This window comes from Sinohyriopsis cumingii, unplaced genomic scaffold (assembly GCF_028554795.1).
Source record: "Sinohyriopsis cumingii isolate HCF-2022 unplaced genomic scaffold, ASM2855479v2 utg002478l, whole genome shotgun sequence".
NCBI lineage: Eukaryota > Metazoa > Mollusca > Bivalvia > Unionida > Unionidae > Sinohyriopsis > Sinohyriopsis cumingii.
Window position 1 is genome coordinate 27980 of NW_028316223.1, and position 18693 is coordinate 46672.

Below are 18693 nucleotides of genomic sequence, written 5' to 3' on the forward strand. Positions count from 1 at the left end.
CTATTCCCCGCCAATACGCGTCTACATTTTTTTTGTTCGCTTCAACATCAGTTTTGATTGTTCCTATTTCCTGTGTATGCGCGTCTACACTCTTTTTGTTCGCTTCAATATCAGTTTTGATTGTTCCTATTTCCTGTGTATGCGCGTCCATATTATTTATGATCGTTGTAACATCAGTTTTGATTGTTTCTATTTTCCGTCCATGCGAGTCTACATTATTTATGATCGTTGCAACATTAGCGCCGATTATTTCTATTTCCCGTTCATGCGCGTCTACACTCCTTTTGTTCGTTGCAACATCAGTTTTGATTGTTTCTATTTCCTGTCCATACGCAGTGATATCATTTATAGTTGTTGTAATCTCATCCGGTTTGACGTTTTTTTTTACCAAGGAATTTATCAACGGCGCTATCAACCCTGTTAAAATTTTTTCGTAACGTGTAAAATTGGCCCGACAGCGTTGTAAACTCCGAAATAGTATTTTTTATTGTTGCAAGATTTGGTTCGGTTACCGTCGGGATCCCAAAAAAACTATCGGTAGTTTTTTTCACATGCACGTTGAGTTCGATCATAAATTCCCTCAACTTTATAAGATCGTCTTGGGTTGATATTATCCTATTCGTTATCTCCAATATATGTTCACCCGGTTTGAGTCGTCCGTCGCTGATATACAACGCGATAGTGTCCTCGGTGGCATCACGCCGTCGTGTTAAAACATCATTCAGTGACACATTACCGGATTTCAATTTACCCTGGCGGTCTTGAAATACAACTATTTCGCCCGGGTCAACACTTGTTAGATTCAACATATCAGCGATTTCATCCTCAATTAGTTTTTTTATGTCGGCGGCGGCCGTTTCCGTGGATTCTTTCAGCGCCGAAACCGGTCGTCCCCAAATATCAATCATTATTATTGTAAATGTTATTCTCTAAAATCCGTTGAGCTTCTACGACCCCACTAGTGTATTCGTTTACAACCACATGAGGTGGTTTCCGCGATGATGAAATCGCCGCGAGTACGTTCAATACCTCACGGCCGCATATCGGTGGGTCGCTTAATCGCTGTGTTGGCAGCGTGGAATAAAAAACCCGGGCTGAACACGCCCGGGTTGAACACGCCCGGACATACCGCATGAACTCTTTCGGCGGAGCTAACCCGTATGAATCAAAATAGACGATTGCACGCGGATCAATCGCGTACGCAACCCAATGAGTTCCCGCTCCGGAGGACCCATCGAGGTTATATATGCCGGTTTCAATATTCCTTGGTGCCGCCGGTAATTGATCCCTCATAAAAACACCTCTGAAGTTTTTTATCGCTAGCGCGTTTGCGGCGTCTATTAAATCAAAATTAGACATTGGAGTCATTGACTCAGGAGTCATTGACTCCCGAGTCAATAAACGGTTCCCGGTAGTCTTAGACCCTTTCCCGAATACCATGAATACGGGGTTCCCGGTAGTCTTAGACCCTTTCCGGCCACGGGTCGTTTTTTTTTGTAGCCTTTCCCGGTTGCCTTCTTCAATGCCATTCCCGCCGCGGTACCAACGGCCCCCAACGCCGCCGCCTTAGCCACTGCTGGTGCGGCCGCGGCAATCAACGCTGGAATCGCAGCTAACAGCGGAAATATCCCACCGGTCTTTTCCATGTTTTTAATTGCTGCGGCTGAAAAATCTATTTGAACACCTTTTTTATTCTCCATCGCATTATTGAAATGTTTTATTTGACGCGCCGTCAACGATATCTTATGATTACCACCCGCCATCTGTGACGGCTTCAGCGTTATTGTGGTTCCGCATTGTTTAGCCGACTTTGATCGTAATTTCTTAACTTGACCATCAGTCAACTCTACACTGACGACACTATACGACATTTATTGTAAACGCGTTTTGTGCTTTCAATTACATGTTTTCCACTGGCGCATCAACGATTCTCATTCGTCCACCAACACCTTCTAGCAGCATTGATTTATCGCTGAGAATGACAGCAACCGCTCTATAATTAACACCACCCGGGGCTATACGAGCTCGGAAGTGTATATCAACGACGGATTGTCTCGTTAAATCAAGATGTTCCAGCGAAAAATAATAAATCGGATACAGGTTTTTAAAATCAAGTTGTGATATTTGCAAACCAGTGTCGACGTTTTGATCACGACCCATATATGACAGCAATCGATGATACACACGTGCGATATGGTTGTCGCCGTAATTAAGCTGTATGTCCTCGGATGGTTCCTGTTGTCCGTTTATTCTCAGCGAAACATCCCTGACTCCTAATTGATCAAATATCATATGGCTGCGTTCTTGACTACCCAATCGTTCCCTATTCTGCAGCGCTATGAATATATGACGCGGGGCTGAAACACCCTGTTTTGATGCCAGGTGCCATGTAAACGTATCGGCGACGTTATCTTCTTTAGCATCAGTTGTTACCGCTAGCCAACTCAACAACGATTTCCCTCCCTGTTCCATAAATGCTAACAATCGTGCTTCCGTGGTAACTGATGGAGTCAGTACCGGCATCCACAATGCCATTTTAGTTAAAACGACTTTACCGGCAGCGACGCCAGCAGCATGCCATATTGCATTGTTATCATCGCCCCTTCGCGTCAGCGCGATTGTATGCTTAGCCCCATAGATAACCTTCCTGACATTTCTGCAGAATCCAAATATGTGATGGAGTGGAATCGCGCATGAAAACTGTCGGCGTGGTCCTTGCAACATTCCTACTCGTGCTGCGAATCCTAGATTGTAATCATTGTTGGTGCTTTTTATAATATTGAAATTAGCGCCTGGTCTTGCTCTGCGGTCTGGATTGGCTGCTTCAGCCTGTGGGTCAGTTGCGGTATCTCTTTCCACCAGCACGTTGATGTACTGAATATGGTCAGCGTTATTGGTGGTGTCCTTCGCAAACATCATAGATGGGCCCGCCGATCTTGTATAATCATCCGAGTATCTCGCCAACCCAATTATCGTCGTTGCAACATCAACCTCGCGTTCTATTGATTCAATTTCTCGCCCGTCAATAAGATATCTGGCGCTCTCAAATAACGCCATGATACCGTTGTTGACGAAGCCAACTCGAACACGATGGTCATCTGCGTATGGTGCATTATCGGCGGCATTTGTCACGAGTTCTCCCTCAATTTCGATAAACGCTTCACACGGCAAAAAATATTTACTGGTATCTTGGACTTGAAGTTCAATTCGCGATCGTAGGTCAGGTTGCGCTGCATAATAAGAATAAAATTGATAATCACGGACAGAATCATCCCTGCGCACTGGGGCGTCCATATCAAACGCGGGATCAGCGGTACGCGCAAACATTCTATTATTTATCATGTTGATGTTTTCAATTGCGATTTTTTCGTCGCAGACCACTTCCCGCTATCGCGTTCATGAGCGCGTTGGTTGCCGCATCGGCGGATGGCGAAGTCGCCAACGACTCTAATTTTTCTTCCACGGCGTTATTTATTACTTTACTTACATTTGCAGGCATCACTGTCGTTGATGGCATTACCGGTGGTTTCTGTTTTCTTTTTGAAAATCTCTTGGATTTCACCAACGACATTAGTTTGTCCCGCGCGGCTGAAAGCGCCTTTCCGGCAACATCTCCAATAGCGCTGATTCCCTTATCACGAATAACATCAATAGCCTTCATTCCTAATTGTTTGGCTAACGGCGCTACTTTTGGAGCCATTCTTGTAAATAACCCCGTAATGGTACTACCGAGACCATCTCCATAGTACGCGCGGTAAACAGGCAATCGCGAGTTTACCACGTAGACGAGTACTGGTTTATCGTGGTTGTAGTGTATGATCATCCTTATTATAAAAACACCAGTTTTCCAATTAGTGATTGTGATCACCAGTGATTGTGATCACCAGTGATTGTGATCACCAGTGATTGATTACCCCCCTCCACCGAATCAAAAACCGGAATAAATTTTATCAAAATTTCCTTGGGTTTTTGCCCTCGATAAAAATCTGGTTTTTTCTTGATTTTTAGTCATTTTTGGTCGTTTTTTGTTGCCTATAGTCGTTTTTTTCTCGATTTTTCAGAAAAACATCGATTTTCTCTAAATGATTTCCTTGGGTTTTTGCCCTCAAAAAATGGCCAAAAACAGTCAAAAAATGGCCAAAAACAGTCAAAAAATGGCCAAAAACAGTCAAAAAACGGTCAAAAATTAACAAAAACGATAATTTTATAATTTTATAATTTTTTTAATCATCCACGAGCTCGTCTATGAGCGTTCGATATGCATTAATGTCCATAATACCGCCTGCAAATAACCGCTTGCAAATATCAGCGGCCTCATTGATTATTTCCGGAGAGTTATTTCCGGCTCGTTTTCCTCCAATTAGTACCTCTAGCCGTGATATATCACTGAGAACACTACCAGGACAGGTAACGCCGTAGGATTCTTTACCAACAGAGTATCCCTTTCCTTTTTTTGGTTTTATACTTTTTACTTTATTGTGGAATATTATATATTTATTATCACGCAGTGGTAATGCATCTTTATATTTACTCGCTAAATACACTATTCTTGTCCAATCCTTTAACGACTTTATATTTTTCTCGTAACCGCTATTGATATGCTTCTTATCTCGTATGCTCTTAGCAAAATTGTTGGCAGCAAAATTAATTAATTCTTCATGGCTGAAGCCTCTAATTTCATCTATTGTGCTCTTCTTGAGTACAATACGGGGTATATTCCCCTCTTTTTCTTCCGGTATTTCTTCTTCTGGTATTTCTTCTTCTGGTTCTTTCGCAGTAGCGCCTAGTTCTTCCTCGTCGGCCATTGTAACATAGGGTTCTTGTGGTTCGGTTATAGCGAGTGGTGGTGACCTCCGTGTTGTAGCAGCCGCTATTTTTGCAGGGAGTGTTTCTAAAGACCTTTTTGTTTGTTTTGTCTCTGCCGCTATCTTTTCAAGCGCACCAAGAACGGGTACAGTTACCGCCGTAACATCCTTAGTCGCTTTAGTTACCGGGGCAAATAACTGTTCACTTCCAACAGCAAAATCAGTTTGCATTTGTTGTCGCGTTTGAAGTTTCTCTCTCACTCTGTCTCGTAACGGTATAAACTTTCTAAGCGCTGCTAGCCGCTCTCTGGCTAGCCGAGTAGTAAGTGATTCACCTACCATTATTGTAAATTGATCCGCAATTTTCTAATTTTCCGCCGAGTGTACCATCGGGGGCTCCACGGAGTTTTCGTCTATAATCCTTCTAATGTTTTTGATCTTACTAGAAATCTCCCGGCGTCGTTCATAAACACGTCCGAGTTTTTTTCGTATTATTTCAACGGCAGTAAATAGTCCAATGAATGCATTTGCGTCATTGTGGTACAAGTTTTCATTGATCGTATGTTGTAATCGTTTTATGAAAAGGTACTCGCGGGCCAGGGTAAAACGCCCCCGTTTCGACTGTTCGTTAATAATCTCATAATCGGATAATATTTTTTCACTGTCGAGACCATCAGATAATTCAATTCCTTGATTTTTTAATTTTGAAATCTCGGCTAATATATTATTGATGTCTTCGATATTCATTATTCTTATAAAACATCTTATTTCTAATATCGAGTGTTGTGGCAGATTACAGGCATATACATATACTTAATTAAGGACATTCACATCTTGGAACCCCAAAGCATACATCTCCGGGAGGGAGGCCTAGGGTGACAAACGTCATCGTAGACCGCCCAGAAGATATGCTTGGGGGGACGTCACTACATGTATAAGGATGAATATATTTACAATGAAATGATTGATGGATGATGGGACGGCACAAGACAGCACAAACATAAAACGGCGGGGCGGAACTCTACGGCCAATTCAACCAATCAAAAGCAACCCAATTAAATTAACCCGGTTGCATGATTGTGAACAAAAGACAACCACACGCCCGGGTCAAGAGCGTGGGTTAGTTTTGATTAGTTGAATTGGCTTTCGAAAGCCCCAGGCTTATAACGAGTCATCTTATATATAAAGTGACTAATACAGCGGCGTCAGTCACAAGGTGTGTGTTAATTTGAATTCCCTTGAATCGTTAAATCCTTAAATACTTATTAATGGTGTTTCACGGCATTTAAATGAAACCAAATACTCAAATAAAACATTAAAAAAAAGAATACAGCTGTTAGATAACAGCGTGTATTTCATTAGTTTTCATCGTAAAATGATTAATTAATCGCAACATTAATTGGACTTCAAGGGACGTAACTCTTGTCATGCGACGCTATCACAAAACGAGTTATCTCCCTTTGATGTTATATATGAAAATCGAATTCTGTGACCCGTCTTTTTTGAGATCGCTGTTTGATATACTCGTTCTGCAACAAATTGTATTGAAGCTCTACAAATATCGAAATATTTTCCTGCCTCATTCATCGACTGAAATATTTTTTCCTCGTGAGTTGTTGTATCAAATGATTTTACGCTTTTTGCTTTTTTTGAGCATTTACCAGTTTGGCCTTTTTTACTATTTTCACTCTGAGAGATGGCTTGCAGATTACACAGTCTGTTATTTTGAGGACATCCATCAATATGATCAATAACGAGACCGTCCTCGATTAATCCGTTGAATGCTTCAAATACCACCCTATGAACATAATACTTCTTCTTTCCGGCACCAAACATCAAGCATCCGTGATTATTTTTCCATCCAACCGGCTTCTTCAGTCTACAATTTCTAACAATACCGTCGCGAGATGCCTCGTAGTTAACGAGCACGGGATGCGGCTGAAATTCTTGGTCCATTTGTATAATAATACTACTTGTCTAATTCATTATTTGGTTTAATTATAAACCTTTCAATGTAGTCTTGGGGGGTTTTGATGACGAAGTCGGCGGTGGGGTCAATGACGGCGTTTTTTATTCGTTTATCGTAATAGCGTTTTAGTTCCCTGTATCGCTTTCCGCCACAATTAATACACAACTGCGATTTTCCTCTTACACCAACGTGGCAAACCAAGCACGGGAGGGGGCCAAGAGAACCATTACGAACGCTTTGTAAATGATACCCGCAGAATTCACCTCTACATGATTTATTGCACGGGGTTGTCGACCCAATCATCAACCATTTGCATTTATTCATTATACTATATTCTTTTATTTAAATACTTGTTTTAATTATATGGATGAGTTTGAGAGATTAGCTGTAATTAAGCCCTGGAAAAATATTAAGTTCAATCTCGATAGAGTCCTCAAGGACACACCAAAAGCGTTAATAAACGATAAAACCCTGTTGAATAAAATACGCGATTGTATCAATGAATTCAAACGTGATGGTGCATCTCATAGTTGGTCAACATTTCGAATTGATGGTGTTGTTGATGCTACCATGAACGACAACCGCGCAGGAATGATAATATCACAACTTGACGGTAAAAGGTATTTCTTCAGAGTAAAATTCATTGTCCGGGTGGAATCAGGCGATTGGATCATACGTGATAAATTTGAACCAGTTTTCAGCGACAAGAAAACAGTCACTGTCAGCCGCGACTCCAAGCCGGGGTTGTTAACCGGAATTGACAGACCATACTATGAACGAGCGTATCCTGAAACAGCAGTTGTTTATGGAATATACCCGTTAAATAAGAAACCTGATATCGGAAAACTGAAACCGATGAAACAGTCAACTGGGATAAATTGTGTAGCAGAACGAATAATAGAGCATTTTACAAATGCATGTCGAGGAAACAAATTGACTGATTTACGACGTAGCAAAATCAACCAGTGGGAACTAACCGTAAAAGAGCGCGGAGCAACCATCAGCGACATAGCGAGATTAGAAACATCGCTGATATTTCCAATAACCGTTACAACGATAACCGGTGAAGTATTATACGAATCGAAGTATAAATCGAAGGGAGCCCCAATCAAAATTATTGATCATAACGAACACGCATGGACGCCCGCGATCACAATATTTCCACGGGATAGAACAGTAAAGTATATACCCGAAGAATTTTTAGGAGAAGAATTCTCCCGGGATGGTTTTCTCGCGGAGAGGAAACTATTTGATGCTATTGCCTACTTGTGTAAAAACGACCCTGTATCAGTGTGGTTACTTCGCAGCGCTGAAAACGATGCGGATACCTTTGATCAGTTTGTAAGACCAAACGGCGAATTATATCGCACTGAAGCATTTCACAACAGGATGAAAAAAACCGCCATAGAATTTGAGGAGCATGATGAACAACTGCTAACAAATTGTGTTACGATTCCATCGGTTGTAGCTCATGTTGCAGCAAGGAAAAATGCGTGGAGACCAACGCGCAAGGAATTTCTGCCGGATGTACAATCCAGTTGTTTGGAGTATTATCACGGTGGATTATGGAACACTGAATACAACCGCGACGCTATGATCTCGGTTGATATGGTTGCCTGTTATCCAGCGAGTTTTCTCGGATATGGATCCGCCGCTGAGTATTTCAAACGATTTGGACACCCCAGTCATGAAATGACTCGTGTTGCTATTAATGGACCACTGCCTGATTTTGATTTAACCGGATTCGCTCGCATAGTATCATTTGAATTCGCGGCAGGACTCCATCGCTGTTGCTATATTTGGATCGGTAGACACATGGCTGAAAAGAAGTGGCTGCCAATAGCGCTGCTACGGTATATGATTGATTGTAGCATGCTAGTTTCGTTGATTGTCAGTGACGCGATTATATCATACCGGGCACAGACTGAAGTCTGGTTACCAGAACCGGAGCGTCTAGATAGCATAATTGACGAGTCCAGAAAACACATTGATGCCGACGAGGAATATATCATCGAATGGTCCAAAAGGATATTCAACCAACGAAACCGCGAGGCAAAAGATCTCGGTAGAAGAATAATCGGTAAGTTCACACAAGGTGGAAAAAACCACGACTACAAACGATATTGCTCACGGCTGATTATAGATGACGCAGAATATGATTTCGTAATCAAGGACGCAGTGGCAAAAAATAGATACGTGAACTGCAAAACAGCTTTCTTGTCCAATGGAACGAGGTTGGGTACAGTTGTTACCTACAGCGATGGAGACAGCCCGGCGTATCCACATTTGAGGGCGTCTATGCTGGGTTATGCCGCTATCAATTTATTCTCGATGATAAATAGATTCCCCGATACCGCGGTTAGAGTAGCCGTTGATTCGTTTTATGTTGACGTAGCGTATAAGGGAAACGTAGCCGAGTTTACTAGTCCGGACGAGAGTTGGGGTACATGGAGAATTAAAAATGAAATACGACGCGATTATTCCCCGTCAGCAGATGTCACCGTTGAGAACAACTACTTACGCGGTGATAAATTGTCAGAATGGTCTAATGCACCATCGTGTTCTGATCCAGTTTGTAGACACAAGACGGTTTATTTAAGCGGCTGTGGCGGGTCAGGAAAGACGACTCGGGCAATTGAATTATTTCGAACGCGGGCAAGTATAATCGTGCTTACACCGACCCATAGACTAGCGCGAGAGATAAAACAACGAAATGTTGACGCCGTTACTTATCACAGCTTTTTTCGATACAGCGGCGGTGAGTGGACTCCTGATCGAATGGGTGAAAAATTTATTCCCGACATTATCATCTGGGATGAGATATGTACTGTTTCGTTAGATACTTTACAAATGTTTCTTGAGTGGTTGTTGCGCGCGAATACAGCGGTAATCATGTGTGGGGACCATGGCCAACCACCACCATTTGTCGGCGAGGGTCCACATGATTGGTTAAGGGGTTTTGTGGACTATTATGAAGAAACCGATACTGATTACCGAGCACTTGATGAACAACTGCGCGAGGTTAAAAAACTAATCAGATTACAGCCGGATAGAGTTCAGTGTGAAATAATCCGCGAGGTAATTCCGGAAACGCCGTTGAATGAATTCTGGGAAACATGGAGACCAAACGATTTGATTGTAGCGAGTAGAAAGATAGTCAGAGACACACTTCAGCGGAAGTTGTTTACGTTGCATAAGGAAAAGTTTCCAACGCGTCCAGTGCCGTTATGTTATAGACCCGCGGACACACGGCGGCAGAACATTGAAGTTGAAATTCCAGCCCCGACAGCGTCGGGGACAAAAAAACAAATTCTCGTGCTGAATGATATCGTGCTCGTTGATATCGGTGTCGTCGAGGACGCGCTACGTGCTGATAAATCCCCGTGGACGCTAGGATACGCAACAACAATACATTCCTCGCAGGGACTAACCATCACGGACACAATTGTTTGGATAGTTGATAATCGCATCGAATGGTCGAATCTAGTCTATCTTGCAGTGTCCAGAGTACGAAGGATAAATCAGCTTCGAAGAATTGTTATTGACGAAGCCACCGACGAAGCCGGCGACAAAGTCACCATCGATGCAAGCGTCATTGATAGAAAACTCTCGGGTTACCGCCAACAGGATAAAAAAAAAACAGCGGCGTTTTGATATTGATGCCGAATTAATAATCTCGCTACGACAACAACAGAATAATCACTGCGCGAGTTGCAATTGTATAATGAGTTGGCGTTATTCGGATAAAGACACTCGCCAATTTACCGTGGATAGGATCGATAACAGTCTCGGTCATGTCAAAAACAATGTGAGGTTGACCTGTCTTGAGTGTAATAGACGCAACGGCGCTAGTTAAGACCACGCGGGGGTAATTGAGTATCGTCAGGTATCACTTGTAGTTGCTCGCGTGTAAATCCGCGCTGAGGAGCAGTTGAATCCAGTCTGTAGATCGGTGGTCTACCAGTTGATCGTGTTATCGTTGATATGTTATGTGTGGTAACACTCCAAATAGGATCAGTAGCTCTTTTTTTACCGCCTTCAAGCTCTCCTGGTTCATATAGATATCTCACGGTGACATTGCCGAGAATCGGCTTGGAAACGCTATTTATTTTTAATCTTCCGGGTATATACTCGTATTTAATCGCGTCGCTGGGCTTCATGTTGATTGCTCGGGTAATCTCGTTATTTAACGCTGCAATTACGCCTGGCAACCTTTTGACCCATTCACGAGATCGTTTTTCTTGGATGAATTCCTTCGCGTATTGATATCCAAATAACCGTTCAGCAAGAGTCCGATTGAATCGTTCAACAATTGCCTGATCACGATGTAGCGCAGTATGACCTCGTCGTATCGCGACGCTATGATGTTTCAGCGTTGATAAAACAGCGCCGCGAAATTCACTACCGGGATCAACTTGTAATAGATTTGGCCAGCGCAGAGGACCTCTTTGATAAATTCTTTCAAACGCAGCGGCTACTTCAGTTGCTGACTTTGTTTTTAACGGCTCCGCTTGTTTGTATCGACTCGCAACATCAACTACGGTTAGCGCGTATTTGTAACCGTTGTCATGCGGCAGAAATAGTATATCAGCCTGATGAACTTCATTAGGTACGCTGACATCAAAGCGCGAGAAGTTGATTTGTTTAGGCGGTGGTAGATAGATTTGCCATATAGCCTGTTTGGATAACCAATTAGCCGCAACGGCCTTTGTTACCTTTGCAGCGCTTGCAAGCTTACCAATTGCGGCCTTCCCCTTCCAGTATCCTCTCGGAGAATAATAGATGGATTCCATGTTGTTATTATAAACGCTATCGTTTTCAATTACCAGCGCCAGAAGCTCCGCTTCCAATCATTAATTTACCTTTCATAGCCGATTTTACCAACCATGAGGCCAATTTTTCTTTGACGGATTTATCAGGAATAGCATTTAGCGCGTGAATTAATTTTACATCCGCGATATGACGCTGTTGCAGATCGCTACTTTTGTAAGCAACATCATGAGCATGCCACGCCTTATCGATAGCGTTTATTGGATACTCACCGGGTTTGGGCTGATTTTGATCATCGAGTCTGATATCTAATCGTGTTCCGGGGCCACAGTAGCTGTATCCTGGGAGGTGTTTTTCTCCTGGATACTTTGCCCACGGGGTTCCGGGGAGTTTTGATAACTTGGCTGCAATATCACCTCCTCGCTTTTTTTTAAAACATCTCCGGGTCTAATAGAAATAAATCTAAATTTCTTTGTACCGCATTGTACACACTTGCCAGTAAGGGCCGATCTGTTATTTCTTGTTGTAGCGGTTGTCATATCATTTGTGCCAGTACGTACTCTACACTTCACACAATATAGATCCATAATTTATGTATAGAGATATGAATATAATTGATTTTTCGGCGACTAAAACAAGAGAACCAGTTAAGCATGTCGCAGCGTTACCAAACTCGATCCGGAAGATTATCATCGGACCATCTGGATCCGGCAAGACGCAATTGTTACTCAATTTAATAATGAGATGGATGAAGTGGGATAAGTTGTATTTGGTTGCTCCTAGCGTAGATGATCAACGATGCTACGAGGTGTTGAAAGATTTCAACGAGAATGCATCAGCGATCGCTAAAAAAAATGTTATTGAGTTTATTACGGATATCAATGATGCACCGGGTATTGATGATATTGATGGCGACGTTAACAATCTAGTCGTGTACGATGATGTTATGTTAGACAATCAAAAAAACCCAGCTAGGATATTTTCCAGAGGCAGGCATAAAAACACTGACGTGATATATGTCACTCAACGATACACTCAGATTCCAAAAGTAATTAGAGACAACTGTAATATTCTTGCTGTGTTCAACGGCGTTGATACACACACGCTACGAAATATTTGGCAGACATGGTGCGGCGGTGACATGGACTTTAATGTTTTTCGAAACTTTTTTAGTCATGCTCAGTCGACCCCACATGGATTCGTAACGATAAATTTACATGATCCTCGGACACGATATCGTATCGGACTTGACCAAATATTCGGTTAGTTGTAAATAATTTTCATTGTAAGCAGCAGGGGGGGCGATGACATCGACGCGGTCGTCGATGTGCTTACCGGACGCTGACGACGCTGGGATCGGCGCGCAGAAGGGCATTAATTAAACCAAATGACGATTGGACGATCCCCCAACGACGTCGTCGTTTTTTTTTTACCAGGCGCTGACGACACCGGATCCGCTGAGTGCAGAAAGTAATAATTAAGCAAAATAACGATTGGACAAAATGTCCGATTCGCCCCCCCTGCTGCTTCTTCACATACGCTAAGAACAATAAACAAATCCATAATCTACTATTCACACAATCGTACGTGAGCGGGTACAAACACAAACACAAACACACAAACACAAACACACAAACACATACGCTAAGAAACAATAAACAAATCCATAATCTACTATCCACACAATCGTACGTGAGCGGTTACAAAACCCAAACTATACTCTCCACATACGCTAAGAACAATAAACTAATCCATAATCTACTATCCACACAATCGTACGTGAGCGCTTACAAAACCCAAACTATACTCTTCACATACGCTAAGAACAATAAACAAATCCATAATCTACTATTCACACAATCGTACGTGAGCGGGTACAAACACAAACACAAACACACAAACACAAACACACAAACACATACGCTAAGAAACAATAAACAAATCCATAATCTACTATCCACACAATCGTACGTAAGCGGTTACAAAACCCAAACTATACTCTCCACATACGCTAAGAACAATAAACTAATCCATAATCTACTATCCACACAATCGTACGTGACCGCTTACAGAACCCTAACTATACTCTTCACCTACGCTAAGAAACAATAAAGAAACCCATAATCTACTATTCCCACAAACATACCTTAGCTCTTACAAGCACCAACACACAAACACATACCCTCACACTATCTTAAAAAAGAGTTAGTGTTTATAATCACACTACTCTACCTACACACATTGGCAAATCGATCGTTATTTCTTTTCTAGAGTACTGGGTAGCCCTGAAAAGGGCTGTTTTTTTTTGAACTTCATGGACACCTGGTTAATGGTGGCACCTTCCAGGCCTGGCGCCACATACACATCTTGTCCCCCAGTTACTTTTTACCTTTTTGGGGGAGAGAGCAGAGGCAGGATATGTCGCTTCAGAATCCCAATTTTCGCTCTCTGGGATTCTGAAATTTCTTCTTCTTCTCTCCTTTTCCTCCACCTCCTCTTCTTTGTATCTTCTCTCCTCCTCTTTGTATCTTCTTTCCTCTTCTTCTTTATATCTTCTCTCCTCCTCTTCTTTGTTTCTTCTTTCCTCCTCCTCTCTTATCCTTCCCTCCTCCACAATGGCTTCCGCGGCCAGTTCATTTAATATGCGCCTGGCATATTCCAGATGCACATGAAGTTCCAACAGTTTCTCCAGTCTCGTGTTCATTTTTGGTGTTGATCAATCAACAAGGGTAGCTGGACTGCCGAACGAGTTTCAATCTATAGTGAAAGCGCGGACGTGAAGGAAAACATCCCCTAAAAACATAAAATTGATCTTACCTACATCATGACCAAAAAACAACAACGCGCGGACCTAAAAGAAACACTCACTCACTTTTTATGCTACCCATCACTATTTTAAATTTTTTTATAAATCACTTCAATAGACTATCCACATACGCAAAGCAATCCAATCTAACCCCAAATTTACACCCCAAACACCAAAAAAAAAGACATCATTTTAATCTACTATCCATACCAACTTACTTTACCAATTACAAACACAAACACACAAACACATACACTCTCACTATCAATAAAGAGTTAGTGTTTATTTTCACACTACTCTACCTACACACATGGGCAAATCGATTGTTATTTCTTTTCTAGAGTATTGGGTAGCCCTGAAAAGGGCTGTTTTTTTTTTGTTTGCTATGGCATTCTTTTTAGTTTCTAAGAATGCGATGTCCTCTGAGGATAGACTTTCTGGCGATAGGTCTGCTTCTTCGGAAAGAGAAGAAGAACTCTTTGGTGTCGATACGACAATCGACAAAGCCTCTGTCAGCTTCAGGTTGCTGCTGCTGCTCTTGTTGTTGTTGTTGCTGCTGTCTCTGAAGTCTGTACTTCTCTGTCCATTCTTCTTTTTCCCTGTTCATTTCTTCTCTGAAGAGCTCTTCTATCAGGTCTTCAGTGATTTTTAACATTCTCACATTCTCTATTTCTTCTGGCTTCGGTATCAGACTGTGTCTGACCCTATGCAAATTCACGTAGGCTTCGTTGAGTTTAGCTAGTTTGGAGCACATCTTCTTAGGAGGATGAGTCGACAATGGATGGTTAGACTGGAAACAACCCGGTTCTTAAAGTCAAAGCGCGGACGTGAAGGAAAACATCCCCCACACGGTTTTTGAGTCGCAACGTTTAGTGAGTGTCATGAGAGGGATAGTAAGAAATGAAAGAGCATCAATCCAACATTCTTATAGCTAAACAAAAGACAAAGGCATTTTTTTCAAAACACAACATTTTTAATTCAAAAATCACTTAACACTAAACAACAACTCTAACATTTTTAACAATAATCCAACAATATAACATCAAACAATTTTTTTCAAAACACAACATTTTTTATTCAAAAATCACTTAACACTAAACAACAACAACTCTAACATTTTTAACAATAATCCAACACTAAAAGTTTCTTCACTAGGTAAAGAGGGATAACAGTCTTCCATGGTTTCTAGTAATCTAGGATGACTTCTCTCAAACTGTTGATTTCTATGGTATTATCGAATTCTGCATACAGGATGACGTTCACCGTTTCATCAGGGTCTCGGTCTTTAAACTGAATTTCCACACGAATCTGGCCGGATTTTGTAGGGTGGAAATGTCCCTCGTCGCTGCCTTGGTCTGGAGTGAAATCAAAAGCCCACAAAGCGTAGCCTCCTGCATAATCCTCGTACGTAATACCGTGACTGGTATTGGTTCCTAACTGTCCGGTGGCTTCGTACAGGGACAAGTACGATCTCAAGTAATTCTTCTTGGTAAAGTCAGGTTCGAAAGGTCGGGTACACAAGGTCTTGCCATCGCGACTGACTTCGATTTTGGACACGCCAAAGTGTTGAAAGTAGAAAGGATTTTTTTCGGCAGCTCCGTTGAAGGCTGTATTCTCGACGATACCAACGATCAAACGTTTGGGTAACTGTCCTTGGAACAGATGATCTTCGATCATGGATCGCTGTCCCTTGGGAATGGTGAAGGTTTTCACTTCCACGCGTCGTATGGGATACTTGGCAGTCGTTCTGCTCAACGTCTGACTGATGTCGTTTCCCACTTTAGGTAACACTTCCACACGGCGTACGTAGAGTCTGGCTTCTAGGATTTTGGTTTTGTAACCGTCACTATCAGCCATCAAATGGAAAGCGGCACTGCTACGATTCAGTCTCAGGCGGACATCCACCCCGTTCAGCAAATACTTTTCTTGCAACCACATGTCCAAATGCAAACGATCCATCAGTTCTAAACTTGTGTCGGCTCCCGTGATTCTCTTTCTTCGTTCTACAAATCCATCATTGTTGTCTTTCTTTTCATCAGTTTCCAATATTTCAAACTTGGTAGGTTCGTCAGCTTCCCATACCACACAGGCATTGAGATGAGTGTTCTTGGCATCTATTCCGTACGTCAAGAGATTTTCCAGGTAGGCACGATAAGGGTAAGTATCCATGCTGCTACTGACCAGTTTGTTATTCAAGTACAAGTCCACTCCACTGAACAAGGAATGCATGAAATTGTTGACGGGAGCTACTGCTTCATCGTCTATAGCACCTCCAGTCTTATCTAGAATTTTGACTTTCAGGTACAAGTAACTGCTATTCAGATCGATGTAATCTTCGGGCTGTCCTTTGATTTCAAACTCGATGGGAGCGGAATCGGTCAGTGAGGAGACGGGGTGAAATTCCACCCACTGGGATTCTTGCATCGTCATCATCGTGGGGGGCATGGCATACAGATCCAGTTCCGTCTTGGAACAAGCGCAAGATTCTCGGTGCATCATTTTTTTGTCTCTTTTCTCAATAATCGAAAACGTCTAAGTCTCGAACGGTTCTTCTTTTCTTGGCCTTTCTCGCTTGAAGTCTGGTGAAAGGGTGTTTTCTTCGTCGTCTCTTTCTGCCTTGTCCTTGCTGAATGCCTGACTCGGTAGCGTGCAGGGCATTTATAGGTGTTTCTCGTTGGCCTAAAATGTCTTTGCCCGTTTGCAGCAAGACATTTTTGCCTGCCCTCATGAAGGCTTCTTTAGGGTTTTGTTTGTCGATGATGACATTTTGGAGAAATTCTTTGCCTTGCGTCAGTGCCGCATCTTTCAAGGCGTGCAATCCGCGTGTCACCATTGGTTTCAACACCGGGGCCACCGAACGAAAGGCCGATTTTAACATATCTCCTAAACCGTGTCCTCGCTGTCGAGCAACCCCTCGGTACACTGGATACATGACTTAAGAGTCGTGAGAGAACCGTTTTCGAAAATGGAGTTTCACCGTGACTTTTCCTTTGGTGAATGGAATATTTTGTCCCAGATCTCCTTTTATAGCAATGTTGACCGTGTCCAAATACGACTTTCTGACAGGCAAATAGTGAGGATGGACAAATTCGCGGTGGACGTGGTAAGTGTTTCCACCTTCCTCGTCAGCGCCCGTGGCAGAATCTACTTTGAAAGGAATGACACGCAGTAACGGTACGGAGGTGTGTCCCACCACGTTGTACTCCACCACATCGGAATACACGAACATCAAATTCAGTCCTTGGTTCAGTTCTACCGGGGCACGAAATAACTTGCTAAAAGACTCGTTGTCGTAAACGATGGGTAATTCGTTTTTCTTGAGCATGGCCTTTCTCATGTCCATGTCTCCGCCCAACATGTCAAACAATTCAGGACAAAATAAAATGGACACGATTTTACTTCGTTCAAATTTCATCAAGAAGCGACGAGCTGCTTTGTGGTACTCCATGGTGACACTTTTGTTGACATGCTCCAAAGCTTTCAGAAACACGACATTAAACCTGGAGGCTATGGTGCTGACCAAATGTTGACAACTAAAATAATAGCCTGGGGGAATGAACAAGTGATAGGTGGTGTACTTTTGATTTTGTGTACGGGTTTTCTTGTCATATTTGACATTGCTATCCATCCACTGTTGCATTTGCTCGTCATGAACTTCCACATCAAAAAAATTTTGATTGGGAAGGACATTGAGGACTTGGGTCGGGTGAATCATTTCTACTAAAGCCACTTCCCAATGGGCTTCGTGATCTAACTGGATGGCCTGAGGTAATTTGGCCGTGTAACAGCACAACGTGTTCTTGGGAAACACCTCCATGGAACTGTCACTGGGTAAAGTTAAGTAAAATTGGTTTTGGTGACTCATAATTCCAGAGTTCTGTGGCTGTCCGAGGGGTTACTGGACGTCAGAGGCGTGTCTCCGTCTAAAATGGGGTTCTGGTTGTGGTTGAAGTGGTGACTGGCACTGGCACTGGACACAAGGTTTCCGGGGTTCCCGTTCGAGGTGAATTTCAGGGAGGGATTAGGAAGCAGGTAACCGATGCAACTGCTCAATAAATGGTCCACAATTGTTTGTCTCCTTGTTGCAAACTCAAATTGGCGATGGCTGCCCCGATGACACAATACACCACGAAGATTTGGCAGAAAAAGACGATTTGCGTTTTAGGAACACGTTCTCCACACCACACCCACAAGGGTTGTTTTTGTAAATCTTGCACAGAAGAACTGGGTGAAGGAGGAGTGGTCGACGTAGCTGCGTCTGTGTGAAAAGGCATGATGGTCCCTTCTTTTTATAGTCGATGACTTGCGAAGCGTCGATCCAAGAATCAAAACTGGGCGGATAT